Source organism: Hyla sarda, chromosome 4 (genome assembly GCF_029499605.1).
Source record: "Hyla sarda isolate aHylSar1 chromosome 4, aHylSar1.hap1, whole genome shotgun sequence".
NCBI lineage: Eukaryota > Metazoa > Chordata > Amphibia > Anura > Hylidae > Hyla > Hyla sarda.
In genome coordinates, this window is record NC_079192.1 from 419,950,231 (window position 1) to 419,964,255 (window position 14,025).

Sequence of the window (14,025 nt, forward strand, 5' to 3'; positions counted from 1 at the left end):
CTGTAGAGAAACATGGCCTTGTCAGATGGATCCAGATCTCTGTAGAGAAACATGGCCTTGTCAGATGGATCCAGATCTCTTTAGAGAAACATGGCCTGGTCAGATGGATCCAGATCTCTATAGAGAAACATGACCTGGTCAGATGGATCCAGATCTCTTTCGAGAAACATGGCCTGGTCAGATGGATCCAGATCTCTGTGGAGAAACATGGCCTGGTCAGATGGATCCAGATCTCTATAGAGAAACATGGCCAGGTCAGATGATCCAGATCTCTATAAAGATACATGACCTGGTCAGATGGATCCAGATCTCTATAGAGAAACATGACCTGGTCAGATGGATTCAGATCTCTGTGGAGAAACATGGCCTGGTCAGATGATCCAGATCTCTATAGAGAAACATGTCCTGGTCAGATGGATTCAGATCTCTGTGGAGAAACATGGCCTGGTCAGATGGATCCAGATCTCTGTGGAGAAACATGGCCTGGTCATATGATCCAGATCTCTATAGAGAAACATGGCCTAGTCAGAGGGATCCAGATATCTGTGGAGAAACATGGCCTGGTCAGATGATCCAGATCTCTATAGAGAAACATGTCCTGGTCAGATGGATTCAGATCTCTGTGGAGAAACATGGCCTGGTCAGATGGATCCAGATCTCTGTGGAGAAACATGGCCTGGTCATATGATCCAGATCTCTATAGAGAAACATGGCCTAGTCAGAGGGATCCAGATATCTGTGGAGAAACATGGCCTGGTCAGATGATCCAGATCTCTGAGTCATCCCATCCTCTATATTATAGTTGAATTTTAAAGTAATTCATACTTGTGACTAAGGTATATTTTGAGGTAATTCTGTATATATACTGGTGACTAAGGTATATTCTGGGGTAATTCTGTATATACAGTGGTCCCTCAACATATGATGGTAATTCGTTCCAAACGACCCATCGTTTGTCAAATCCATCGTATGTTGAGGGATCCGCGCAATGTAAAGTATAGGAAGCTGTACTCACCTGTCCCCGCCACTCCGGACCAGGTCCTCACCTCTCCCGATGCTGTCCCATAGGCTCCCGATGCTGTCCCGCTGCTCCGGTGTCTTCTTCGCGATCCTCCGGCTTCTTCCACATCTTCTGCAGGGTCCGGGCCTTGCTTTCTGGTGACGTTATTACGCTGCTGCGCTGGCACGGCGTGCGTAGTGACGTAATAACTACGCCGGAAAGCGAGGCCCGGACCCTGGAGAAGATGTGGAAGATGCCGGAGGATCGCGAAGTGGACCCGGAGCAGCGGGAATAGGTAAGCAAACCTGCCCGGGATGCTTAAACTGCGATCTGACAGCAGCTTAAGCATTTTGCGCTGTCGGATAGCAGTTAATGCGATGGCCCCGACATATAAAAGCCTCTGAGAGGCCATCGTATTTCGATTTTATCATATGTCGGGGCCATCGCATGTCGGGGTGGTTACTGTATACTGATGGATATTTTGAGGTAATTCTGTGTGTGTTTATATATATATATATATATATATATATACACTGATGACTGACGTATATTTTGAGGTAGTGAGGTAGTATATTTTGGGTTAGCAGGGCTAAATACCTGAGGAATTCACATATTACGGGGCCCCGTCACTAGACTCCTATAGACTGCAGATGTATGCTGCAGCCTATAGCGAGTCGCGTAGGATGTCGGCGTCCCGGCGTAGGCACCTGCGATGACGTCACTCATTGCGTGCACCTCCGTCAGGACCGAGGATGCAGCCCAGCAACATAAACAACCGCCGCATCCGTGAGCCTGCTGGAGGGCACATGGGACGGAGCGGAGGACACGTAATAGCAGGGGATCAGAGGGTGAGGGGAGTTTGGTGAATGAGTAAATTATGTGGCTCAGGAGGGGGCTGAAATATAATGGCAAAGGGGAAGGGGGGCTGAACTATAAAGGTACAGGGGGAGGGAGGCTGAAATACAATGGCACAGGGGGAGGGGGCTGAAATATAATGGCACAGGAGGGAGGGGGCTGAAATATAATGGCACAGGGGGAGGGGGCTGAAATATAATGGCACAGGGGGAGGGGGCTGAAATATAACGACAAATGGGAAGGGGGCTGAAATATAATGGCACAGGTGGAAGGGGGGCTGAAATATAATGGCGCAAGGGGAGGGGCTGAAATATAATGGCACAGGGGGAGGGGGCTGAAATATAATGGCACAGGGGGAGGAGGCTGAAATATAATGGCACAGGGGAGGGGGATGAAATATTGGCACAGGGGAGGGGGCTGAAATATAAAGGCACAGGGGTGTGTTACGCCGAGCGCTCCGGGTCCCCGCTCCTCCCCGGAGCGCTCGCAACATTCTCGCAATTGCAGCGCCCCGGTCAGACCTGCTGACCGGGTGCGCAGCGATACCTCTCCCAGCCGGGATGCGATTCGCTATGCGGCAGGCGCCCGCTCGCGATGCGCATCCCGGCTCCCGTACCTGACTCGCTCTCCGTCGGTCTTGTCCCGGCGCGCGCGGCCCAGCTCCCTAGGGCGCGCGCGCGCCGGGTCTCTGCGATTTAAAGGGCCAGTGTGCCGCTCATTGGCGCCTGGTTCTAATTAGTGAATTCACCTGTGCACTTCCCTATATAACCTCACTTCCCCTTCCCTTCCTTGCCGGATCTTGTTGCCATCGTGCCAGTGAAAGCGTTTCCCAGTGTGTTCCTAGCCTGTGTTCCAGACCTCCTGCCGTTGCCCCTGACTACGATCCTTGCTGCCTGCCCCGACCTTCTGCTACGTCCGACCTTGCTCTTGTCTACTCCCTTGTACCGCGCCTATCTTCAGCAGTCAGAGAGGTTGAGCCGTTGCTAGTGGATACGACCTGGTTGCTACCGCCGCTGCAAGACCATCCCGCTTTGCGGCGGGCTCTGGTGAAAACCAGTAGCAGCTTAGAACCGGTCCACTAGCACGGTCCACGCCAATCCCTCTCTGGCACAGAGGATCCACCTCCTGCCAGCCGAATCGTGACAGTAGATCCGGCCATGGATCCCGCTGAAGTTCCACTGCCAGTTGTCGCCGACCTCACCACTGTGATCGCCCAGCAGTCGCAACAGATAGCGCAACAAGGCCACCAGCTGTCTCAACTGACCGTGATGCTACAGCAGCTACTACCACAGCTTCAGCAATCATCTCCTCCGCCAGCTCCTGCACCTCCTCCGCAGCGAGTGGCCGCTTCCGGCCTACGACTTTCCTTGCCGGATAAATTTGATGGGGACTCTAACTTTTGCCGTGGCTTTCTTTCACAATGTTCCCTGCACTTGGAGATGATGTCGGACCAGTTTCCTACTGAAAGGTCTAAGGTGGCTTTCGTAGTCAGCCTTCTGTCTGGGAAAGCTCTGTCATGGGCCACACCACTCTGGGACCGCAATGACCCCGTCACTGCCTCTGTACACTCCTTCTTCTCGGAAATTCGAAGTGTCTTTGAGGAACCTGCCCGAGCCTCTTCTGCTGAGACTGCCCTGCTGAACCTGGTCCAGGGTAATTCTTCCGTTGGCGAGTACGCCATCCAATTCCGTACTCTTGCTTCTGAATTATCCTGGAATAATGAGGCCCTCTGCGTGACCTTTAAAAAAGGCCTATCCAGCAACATTAAAGATGTTCTGGCCGCACGAGAAATTCCTGCTAACCTGCATGAACTCATTCATCTTGCCACTCGCATTGACATGCGTTTTTCCGAAAGGCGTCAGGAGCTCCGCCAGGATATGGACTTTGTTCGCACGAGGCGTTTTTTCTCCCCGGCTCCTCTCTCCTCTGGTCCTCTGCAATCCGTTCCTGTGCCTCCCGCCGTGGAGGCTATGCAAGTTGACCGGTCTCGCTTGACACCTCAAGAGAGGACACGACGCCGCATGGAGAATCTTTGCCTGTACTGTGCCGGTACCGAACACTTCCTGAAGGATTGTCCTATCCGTCCTCCCCGCCTGGAAAGACGTACGCTGACTCCGCACAAAGGTGAGACAGTTCTTGATGTCAACTCTGCTTCTCCACGCCTTACTGTGCCTGTGCGGATATCTGCCTCTACCTTCTCCTTCTCTACTAAGGCCTTCTTGGATTCCGGATCTGCAGGAAATTTTATTTTGGCCTCTCTCATCAACAGGTTCAACATCCCAGTGACCAGTCTCGCCAGACCCCTCTACATCAATTGTGTTAACAATGAAAGATTGGACTGTGACGTGCGTTACCGCACGGAACCCCTCCTAATGTGCATCGGACCTCATCACGAAAAGATTGAGTTTTTGGTCCTCTCCAATTGCACTTCCGAAATTCTCCTTGGACTACCGTGGCTTCAACGCCATTCCCCAACCCTTGATTGGTCCACAGGAGAGATCAAGAGCTGGGGTACTTCTTGTTTCAAGGACTGTCTTAAACCGGTTCCCAGTACTCCCTGCCGTGACCCTGTGGTTCCCCCTGTAACCGGTCTCCCTAAGGCTTATATGGACTATGCTGACGTATTTTGCAAAAAGCAAGCTGAGACTTTACCCCCTCACAGGCCTTTTGACTGTCCTATTGACCTCCTCCCGGGCACTACTCCACCCCGGGGCAGAATTTATCCTCTGTCCGCCCCAGAGACTCTTGCTTGATTACCGCGGACTTAATAAAATCACGGTAAAGAACCGCTACCCCCTACCTCTTATCTCTGAACTCTTTGATCGCCTTCAAGGTGCCCACATCTTTACCAAACTGGACTTAAGAGGTGCATATAATCTCATCCGCATCAGGGAGGGGGACGAATGGAAAACTGCATTTAACACCAGAGATGGACACTTTGAGTATCTGGTCATGCCCTTTGGCCTGTGCAACGCCCCTGCCGTCTTCCAAGACTTTGTTAATGAAATTTTTCGTGATCTCTTATATTCCTGTGTTGTTGTGTATCTGGACGATATTCTGATTTTTTCTGCCAACTTAGAAGAACATCGCCAGCATGTCCGCATGGTTCTTCAGAGACTTCGAGACAATCAACTTTATGCCAAAATGGAGAAATGTCTGTTTGAATGTCAATCTCTTCCTTTCCTAGGATACTTGGTCTCTGGCCAGGGACTACAAATGGATCCAGATAAACTCTCTGCCGTCTTAGATTGGCCACGCCCCTCCGGACTCCGTGCTATCCAACGTTTTTTGGGGTTCGCCAATTATTACAGACAATTCATTCCACATTTTTCCACTATTGTGGCTCCTATCGTGGCTTTAACCAAGAAGAATGCCAATCCTAAGTCCTGGTCTCCCCAAGCGGAAGACGCATTTAAACGGCTCAAGTCTGCCTTTTCTTCTGCTCCCGTGCTCTCCAGACCTGACCCATCTAAACCCTTCCTATTGGAGGTTGATGCCTCCTCAGTGGGAGCTGGAGCGGTCCTTCTACAAAAAAATTCTTCTGGGCATGCTGTTACTTGTGGTTTTTTTTCTAGGACCTTCTCTCCGGCGGAGAGGAACTACTCCATCGGGGATCGAGAACTACTGGCCATTAAATTGGCACTTGAGGAATGGAGGCATCTGCTGGAGGGATCAAAATTTCCAGTTATCATTTACACCGATCACAAGAATCTCTCCTATCTCCAGTCTGCCCAACGGCTGAATCCTCGCCAGGCCAGGTGGTCGTTGTTCTTTGCCCGTTTTAACTTTGAAATTCATTTTCGCCCTGCCGACAAGAACATTAGGGCCGATGCTCTCTCTCGTTCCTCGGATACCTCGGAAGTAGAGGTCTCTCCGCAACACATCATTCCTCCTGACTGTCTGATCTCCACTTCTCCAGTCTCCATCAGGCAAACTCCTCCAGGGAAGACCTTCGTTTCTCCACGCCAACGTCTCGGGATTCTCAAATGGGGACACTCCTCCCACCTCGCAGGCCATGCGGGCATCAAAAAATCCTTGCAACTCATCTCTCGTTTCTATTGGTGGCCGACTCTGGAGACGGATGTTGTTGATTTTGTGCGGGCCTGTACTGTCTGTGCCCGGGATAAGACTCCTCGCCAGAAGCCTGCTGGTCTCCTTCATCCTCTGCCTGTCCCCGAACAGCCTTGGTCTCTGATTGGTATGGACTTTATTACAGACTTACCCCCATCCCGTGGCAACACTGTTGTTTGGGTGGTCGTTGATCGATTTTCCAAGATGGCACATTTTATTCCTCTTCCTGGTCTCCCTTCAGCGCCTCAGTTGGCAAAACAATTTTTTGTACACATTTTTCGTCTTCACGGTTTGCCCACACAGATCGTCTCGGATAGAGGCGTCCAATTCGTGTCTAAATTCTGGAGGGCCCTCTGTAAACAGCTCAAGATTAAATTAAACTTCTCTTCTTCTTATCATCCCCAATCCAATGGGCAAGTAGAAAGAATTAACCAGGTCCTGGGTGACTATTTACGCCATTTTGTTTCCTCCCGCCAGGATGACTGGGCAGATCTTCTACCATGGGCCGAATTTTCATACAACTTCAGAGTCTCAGAATCTTCTGCTAAGTCCCCATTTTTCGTGGTGTACGGCCGTCACCCTCTTCCCCCCCTCCCTACTCCCTTGCCCTCTGATTTGCCCGCTGTGGATGAAGTGACTCGTGATCTTTCCACCATATGGAAAGAGACCCAAAATTCTCTTTTACAGGCTTCATCCCGCATGAAAAGGTTTGCCGATAAGAAAAGAAGAACTCCCCCCATTTTTGCGCCCGGAGACAAGGTATGGCTCTCCGCTAAATATGTCCGCTTTCGTGTCCCCAGTTACAAACTGGGACCACGCTATCTTGGTCCTTTCAAAGTCTTGTGCCAGATTAATCCTGTCTCTTACAAACTCCTTCTTCCTCCTTCTCTCCGTATTCCCAATGCCTTCCATGTCTCTCTCCTTAAACCACTCATCATTAATCGCTTCTCTCCCAAATTTGTTTCTCCCACTCCTGTTTCCGGCTCTTCTGACGTCTTCTCCGTGAAGGAGATTCTGGCCTCCAAGACGGTCAGAGGAAAAAAAAATTTTCTGGTGGATTGGGAGGGCTGTGGTCCTGAAGAGAGATCCTGGGAACCTGAGGACAACATCCTAGACAAAAGTCTTATCCTCAGGTTCTCAGGCTCCAAGAGGAGGGGGAGACCCAAGGGGGGGGTACTGTTACGCCGAGCGCTCCGGGTCCCCGCTCCTCCCCGGAGCGCTCGCAACATTCTCGCAATTGCAGCGCCCCGGTCAGACCTGCTGACCGGGTGCGCTGCGATACCTCTCCCAGCCGGGATGCGATTCGCTATGCGGCAGGCGCCCGCTCGCGATGCGCATCCCGGCTCCCGTACCTGACTCGCTCTCCGTCGGTCTTGTCCCGGCGCGCGTGGCCCCGCTCCCTAGGGCGCGCGCGCGCCGGGTCTCTGCGATTTAAAGGGCCAGTGTGCCGCTGATTGGCGCCTGGTTCTAATTAGTGAATTCACCTGTGCACTTCCCTATATAACCTCACTTCCCCTTCCCTTCCTTGCCGGATCTTGTTGCCATCGTGCCAGTGAAAGCGTTTCCCAGTGTGTTCCTAGCCTGTGTTCCAGACCTCCTGCCGTTGCCCCTGACTACGATCCTTGCTGCCTGCCCCGACCTTCTGCTACGTCCGACCTTGCTCTTGTCTACTCCCTTGTACCGCGCCTATCTTCAGCAGTCAGAGAGGTTGAGCCGTTGCTAGTGGATACGACCTGGTTGCTACCGCCGCTGCAAGACCATCCCGCTTTGCGGCGGGCTCTGGTGAAAACCAGTAGCAGCTTAGAACCGGTCCACTAGCACGGTCCACGCCAATCCCTCTCTGGCACAGAGGATCCACCTCCTGCCAGCCAAATCGTGACAGGGTGTTGAAATATAATGGCACAGGGGGAGGAGGCTTAAATATAAAGGCACAGGGGAGGGGGATGAAATATAATGGCACTGGGGAGGGGGATGAAATATAATGGCACAGGGGAGGGGGCTGAAATATAATGGCACAGGGGAGGGGGATGAAATATAATGGCACAGGGGGAGGAGGCTGAAATATAATGGCACAGTGGGGGGATGAAATGTAATGGCAAAGGGGAGGGGGATGAAATATAATGGCACAGGGGAGGGGGCTGAAATATAATGGCACAGGGGAAGGGGGCTGAAATATAATGGCACAGGGGGAAGGGGAGGTGGCTGAAATATAATGGCACAGGGGAGGGGGGCTGAAATATAATGGCACAGGGGGAGGGGGCTTAAATATAATGACACAGGGGTAGTGGCTTAAATATAATGGCACAGGGGGACGGGGTGAAATATAATGGCACAGGGGGAGGGGGCTGAAATATAAAGGCACAGGGGGAGGGGGGCTGAAATATAATGTCAAAGGGGGTAGGGGAGGGAATATAATGGCACAGGGAGCATCAGAGAGGGGAGGAATATAATGGCACAGGGGCATCAGAGGGGGGAATATAATGTCACAGGGGAATGATATGGCACAGGAGAGGATCAAGGGGGGAAAGATGTGGCACATGGGGTGATAAAAGGGGGGGGGGGGACTGGCACAGGATGGTGGAAGCCACATTTCTAATGCTGATACTGGTACTGCGTTGTGCATTGTCAACATGCAATGCAATGCATGCAGTAAGTACAGTGTCCCCAAACTTCGCAAGGGCGTCACCATTAAAAGTTTGGAAAGTTTTGACTTAGAGGGTATAATTGTTTAAATGGGAGCCCTACTTGATGGGGGGTCATATCTATCTGGGGGACTGTCTACCTACTGGGGGAGCTCTACCTCATGGGGGTCATTTCTATCTGGGGCTCTGTCTGAGAGCACTACCTTTTTACTAACTGGGGGGACATATATATCTGGGGCCCTATTTACATACCAGGCAAGCCCTACATGTCTGCTTACCTGATGAGGGGACGTACCTACCTGAAGGGGGGACTACCTACTTAATGGGGCAGACTTACTTATCAGGGACCCTATCCACCTAATGGGGTAACATACTGGTCTGCCTATTAAGTTTCTATTAATAAAAACCTTATTTACAGACTATTTTGGTTGAAATTATTTTATGTACCAGGACAAGTAGATTGTCATGAGGGACAAGTAGATTGTGCTCCGTTTTAGTCCTTTGAAGAAGTTTTGTTTTAAATTTTCACACCCCTGCCTCTAACTTCTTCTTTAAGAGTCTCCTCTGTCCTCCACTCGTTACCTGTATTAATGGCTCCTGTTTGAACTTGTTATCAGTATAAAAGACACCTGTCCACAACCTCAAACAGTCACACTCCAAACTCCACTATGGCCAAGACCCAAGAGCTGTTGAAGGACACCAGAAACAAAATTGTAGACCTACACCAGGCTGGGAAGACTGAATCTGCTATAGGCAAGCAGCTTGGTATGAAGAAATCAACTGTGGGAGCAATTATTAGAAAATGGAAGACATACAAGACCACTGATAATCTCCCTGGATCTGGGGCTCCACGCAAGATTTCACCCCGTGGTGTCAAAATGATCACAAGAATGGTGAGCAAAAATCCCAAAACCACACGGGGGGACCTAGTGAATGACCTGCAGAGAGCTGGGACCAAAGTAACCGCATGTAAGGGCTACCATCAGTAACACACTACGCCACCAGGGACTCAAATCATGCGGTGCCAGACGTGTCCCATTGCTTAAGACAGTACATGTCCGGGCCCGTCTGAAGTTTGCTAGAGAGCATTTGGATGATCCAGAAGAGTATTGTCATGTGGTCAGATGAAACCTAAGTAGAACTTTTTGGTAAAAACTCAACTCATCGTGTTTGGAGGAGAAAGAATGCTGAGTTGCATCCAAAGAACCCCATACCTACTGTGAAGCATGGGGGTGGAAACATCATGCTTTGGGGCTGTTTTTCTGCTAAGGGACCAGGACAACTGATCTGTGTAAAGGAAAGAATGTATGGGGCCATGTATCGTGAGATTTTGAGTGAAAACCTCCTTCCATCAGCAAGGGCATTGAAGATGAAACGTAGCTGGGTCTTTTAGCATGACTGTCAGGCCCAGGCCTGAGTATTAAATCATATATGTGTATTATAATTGCATCTGTGTGTACTGTATTATCCAGGACATGGGTGAGGGGTCATTGAGACGGTGTGTCCCTGTTTGTGTATTGCATTTTATTAGGGGGCCTGGCTGGTTGTTTGTTTGAAGTCAGGAGTTTCTTTGAAGCGGCAGGATGGGAGATAACAGATGCCCCTTGGTGGGATAAGAGGGGAGGGGGGAGTGGAGCTTCCCTCCAAAAAACAAGCAGATATGATATTTAAATAATGCTAGACTAGAAGTTGGTTGTTAAAGGAGTAGTCCAGTGGTGACTCAGTGGTGAGCAACTTATCCCCTATCCTAAGGATAGGGGATAAGTTGCAGATCGCGGGGGGTCCGACCGCTGGGGCCCCCTGCGATCTCCTGTACGGAGCCCCGACAGCCCGCGGGAAGGGGGCGTGTCGACCTCCGCACGAGGCGGCGGCTGACACACCCCCTCAATACAACTCTATGGCAGAGCCGAAGCGCTGCCTTCGGCAATCTCCGGCTCTGCCATAGAGATGTATTGAGGGGGCGTGTCGGCCGCCGCCTCGTGCGGGAGTCGACACCCGCTATCTGGGCCGAGAGCCGGGGCCCCGTACAGAGAGATCGCAGGGGGCCCCAGCGGTCGGACCCCCCGCGATCTCAAACTTATGCCCTATCCTTAGGATAGGGGATAAGTTTTTCACCACTGGACTACCCCTTTAAGATCTGTGCCATAAGCTGACAAGACCATCCTAAGAACAGCTGGAGACCCACTCTCATGGACTGCTATACTATTACGCTGTAAGAACTTCATTTTTGCTTTCTGAACTTGCTAAACTCTTTTATATATTTTTGTAACTGTATGTCATTTGTTTCTGTATTTTTATATAGTCAGCACTGTGATACCTTTTATCAGATTAAATGTTTAATTAATCAGATAATAATCTTGTGGACAGGTAATGGTGTCCACTACCTAGTATAGACAACTCCCAAAAATTATACAAATGATTACAGGGGGAGAAAACTATATAAGTGCTAATAAAACATAGCTTTTAATAAATCGTATAAAACACACTGATTAAACAAAGTGATGTATAGATAAGTGACAAGGCAATTGTCAGCCCTGTGACTAAAAGATAGACACTAACAAGGCTGTTAAAATTGCATATAAAGGGATTGCCCCACAGATGCAAAAGCCAAATTCAATTGTATGCTGCTATTAGATGATTAGATAGAGATACTAGCTATGCCCAACGCGTTTCAGCACATTGTTACATGTGACCTCATCAGGGGCTAACTGGCATAGAACAATACAGTCATTGCATATGATAATTAATATCGGGGTAACTAGATACATTAGCGACCCCTACAAAAAGCGTGCTGGATGTAATGCACAATTACTCAGTACAGCATATAGATGACAGGACCCGGACGCAACGGTTATGGCGTCTATCTGGGATAAATCCTGACGATGTGTGTGTAACCCGCAGTGGCGGGGAGCCTAGCATCCAAGCCGGCTGCTAACACACATGGTGTGTTAGCAGCCGGCTTGGATGCTAGGCTCCCCGCCACTGCGGGTTACACACACATCGTCAGGATTTATCCCAGATAGACGCCATAACCGTTGCGTCCGGGTCCTGTCATCTATATGCTGTACTGAGTAATTGTGCATTACATCCAGCACGCTTTTTGTAGGGGTCGCTAATGTATCTAGTTACCCCGATATTAATTATCATATGCAATGACTGTATTGTTCTATGCCAGTTAGCCCCTGATGAGGTCACATGTAACAATGTGCTGAAACGCGTTGGGCATAGCTAGTATCTCTATCTAATCATCTAATAGCAGCATACAATTGAATTTGGCTTTTGCATCTGTGGGGCAATCCCTTTATATGCAATTTTAACAGCCTTGTTAGTGTCTATCTTTTAGTCACAGGGCTGACAATTGTTTAATTAATCAGCTCTGGTTTTTGATCTCTAAATATATGAGCTCACCTTTCTGAAGGCAGCTCGGGTGAAACACGTTTATCTAAAGGGTTAATTTGGTGACTTGCTGGGACTAGTAGTGGATACCCAGAGGTCTGGCGGCTTTAACCCTTGCACCATCACACTCTCTCTAGCGTCTTGGCTGGACCGATAGGGTGTGATCGTGACAATGACAATGATCCCAAAGACACGGAACGAAGGCAACGAAGAGTGGCTTTGTAAGAAGCATTTCAAGGTCCTGGAATGGCCTAGCCAGTCTCCAGATCTCAACCCGATAGAAAACCTTTGGAGGTAGTTGAAAGTCTGTGTTGCCCAGCGACATTCCCAAAACATCACTGCTCTAGAGGAGATCTGCATGAAAGAATGGGCCAAAATACCAGCAACAGTGTGTGAAAACCTTGTGAAGACAGAAAACATGTGACCTCTGTCATTGCCAACAAAGGGTATATAACAAAGTATTGAGATTAACTTTTCTTATTGACCAAATACTTATTTTATACCATAATTTGCAAATAAATTCTTTAAAAATCAGACAATGTGATTTTATGTATTTTTTTTCACTCATTCTGTCTCTCATAATTGAGGTTATAACCTATGATGGAAATTACAGGCCTCTCTCATCTCTCAAGTGGGAGAACTTTCACAATTGGTGGCTGACTAAATACTTTTTTGCCCCACTGTATACTGGTGTCTGAGGTATATTCTAGGGTAATTCTGTATAAATACTGATGACTGAAGAATATTCTAAGATAATTCTGTATATATACTGATGACTGGAGTATAACTTCTGTATATATACCGATGACTGGAGTATATTCTGAGGTACTTTTGTATATATACTGATGACTGGAGTATATTCTGAGGTACTTCTGTATTTATACTGATGACTGGAGTATATTCTGAGGTACTTTTGTATATATATACTGATGACTGGAGTATATTCTGAGGGACTTCTGTATTTATACTGATGACTGGAGTATATTCTGAGGTACTTCTGTATATATACTGATGACTGGAGTATATTCTGAGGTACTTCTGTATATATACTGATGACTGGAGTATATTCTGAGGTACTTCTGTATATGTACTGATGACTCGAGTATATTCTGAGGTACTTTTGTATATATACTGATAACTGGAGTATATTCTGAGGTACTTTTGTATATATACTGATGACTGGAGTATATTCTGAGGTACTTCTGTATTTATACTGATGACTGGAGTATATTCTGAGGTACTTCTGTATTTATACTGATGACTGGAGTATATTCTGAGGTACTTTTGTATATATATACTGATGACTGGAGTATATTCTGAGGTACTTCTGTATATATACTGATGACTGGAGTATATTCTGAGGTACTTCTGTATATATACTGATGACTGGAGTATATTCTGAGGTACTTCTGTATTTATACTGATGACTGGAGTATATTCTGAGGTACTTTTGAATATATACTGATGACTGGAGTATATTCTGAGGTACTTTTGTTTATATACTGATGACTGGAGTATATTCTGAGGTACTTCTGTATTTATACTGATGACTGGAGTATATTCTGAGGTACTTTTGTATATATATATACTGATGACTGGAGTATATTCTGAGGTACTTTTGTATATATACTGATGACTGGAGTATATTCTGAGGTACTTCTGTATTTATACTGATGACTGGAGTATATTCTGAGGTACTTTTGTATATATATACTGATGACTGGAGTATATTCTGAGGGACTTCTGTATTTATACTGATGACTGGAGTATATTCTGAGGTACTTCTGTATATATACTGATGACTGGAGTATATTCTGAGGTAATTCTGTACACATACCTGAGACTGAGGTAATTTAGTACGTTTCTCCTCATGACCTCTCTATTACACCATATAATCTCGTATTACTACAGCTCTTCTCCAGATTTGCGCGCCCACGTCCTTCGCGCCCTGCAGGTTTGCGCGCCCCCGGGGTCACGTGCCCTCCCGCTCTGCGCCCGCGCTGTGTAGAATCCTGTCAGAACAGGGCGGATTAGGAGGCGTGGCGCTCCTGGGGAGGGCGT

At 48.3% G+C, this 14,025-nt stretch overlaps 1 protein-coding gene across 5 annotated transcripts in view; it reads right to left on the reverse strand.

The window, feature by feature from the left end:
- LOC130267785 (uncharacterized) overlaps nt 1-13,940 on the reverse strand; it is a 101,730-nt gene extending 87,790 nt beyond the window's left edge. For 3 of the 5 annotated variants that reach the window (XM_056517979.1, XM_056517978.1, XM_056517974.1), the window contains exon 1: nt 13,802-13,940. The gene's annotated coding sequence lies outside the window, so the exon portion shown is untranslated. The remainder of the gene's footprint in view (nt 1-13,801) is intronic. The other 2 variants (XM_056517976.1, XM_056517975.1) reach the window with 1 other exon arrangement.
- Between the last annotated feature and the right edge of the window lie 85 nt (nt 13,941-14,025).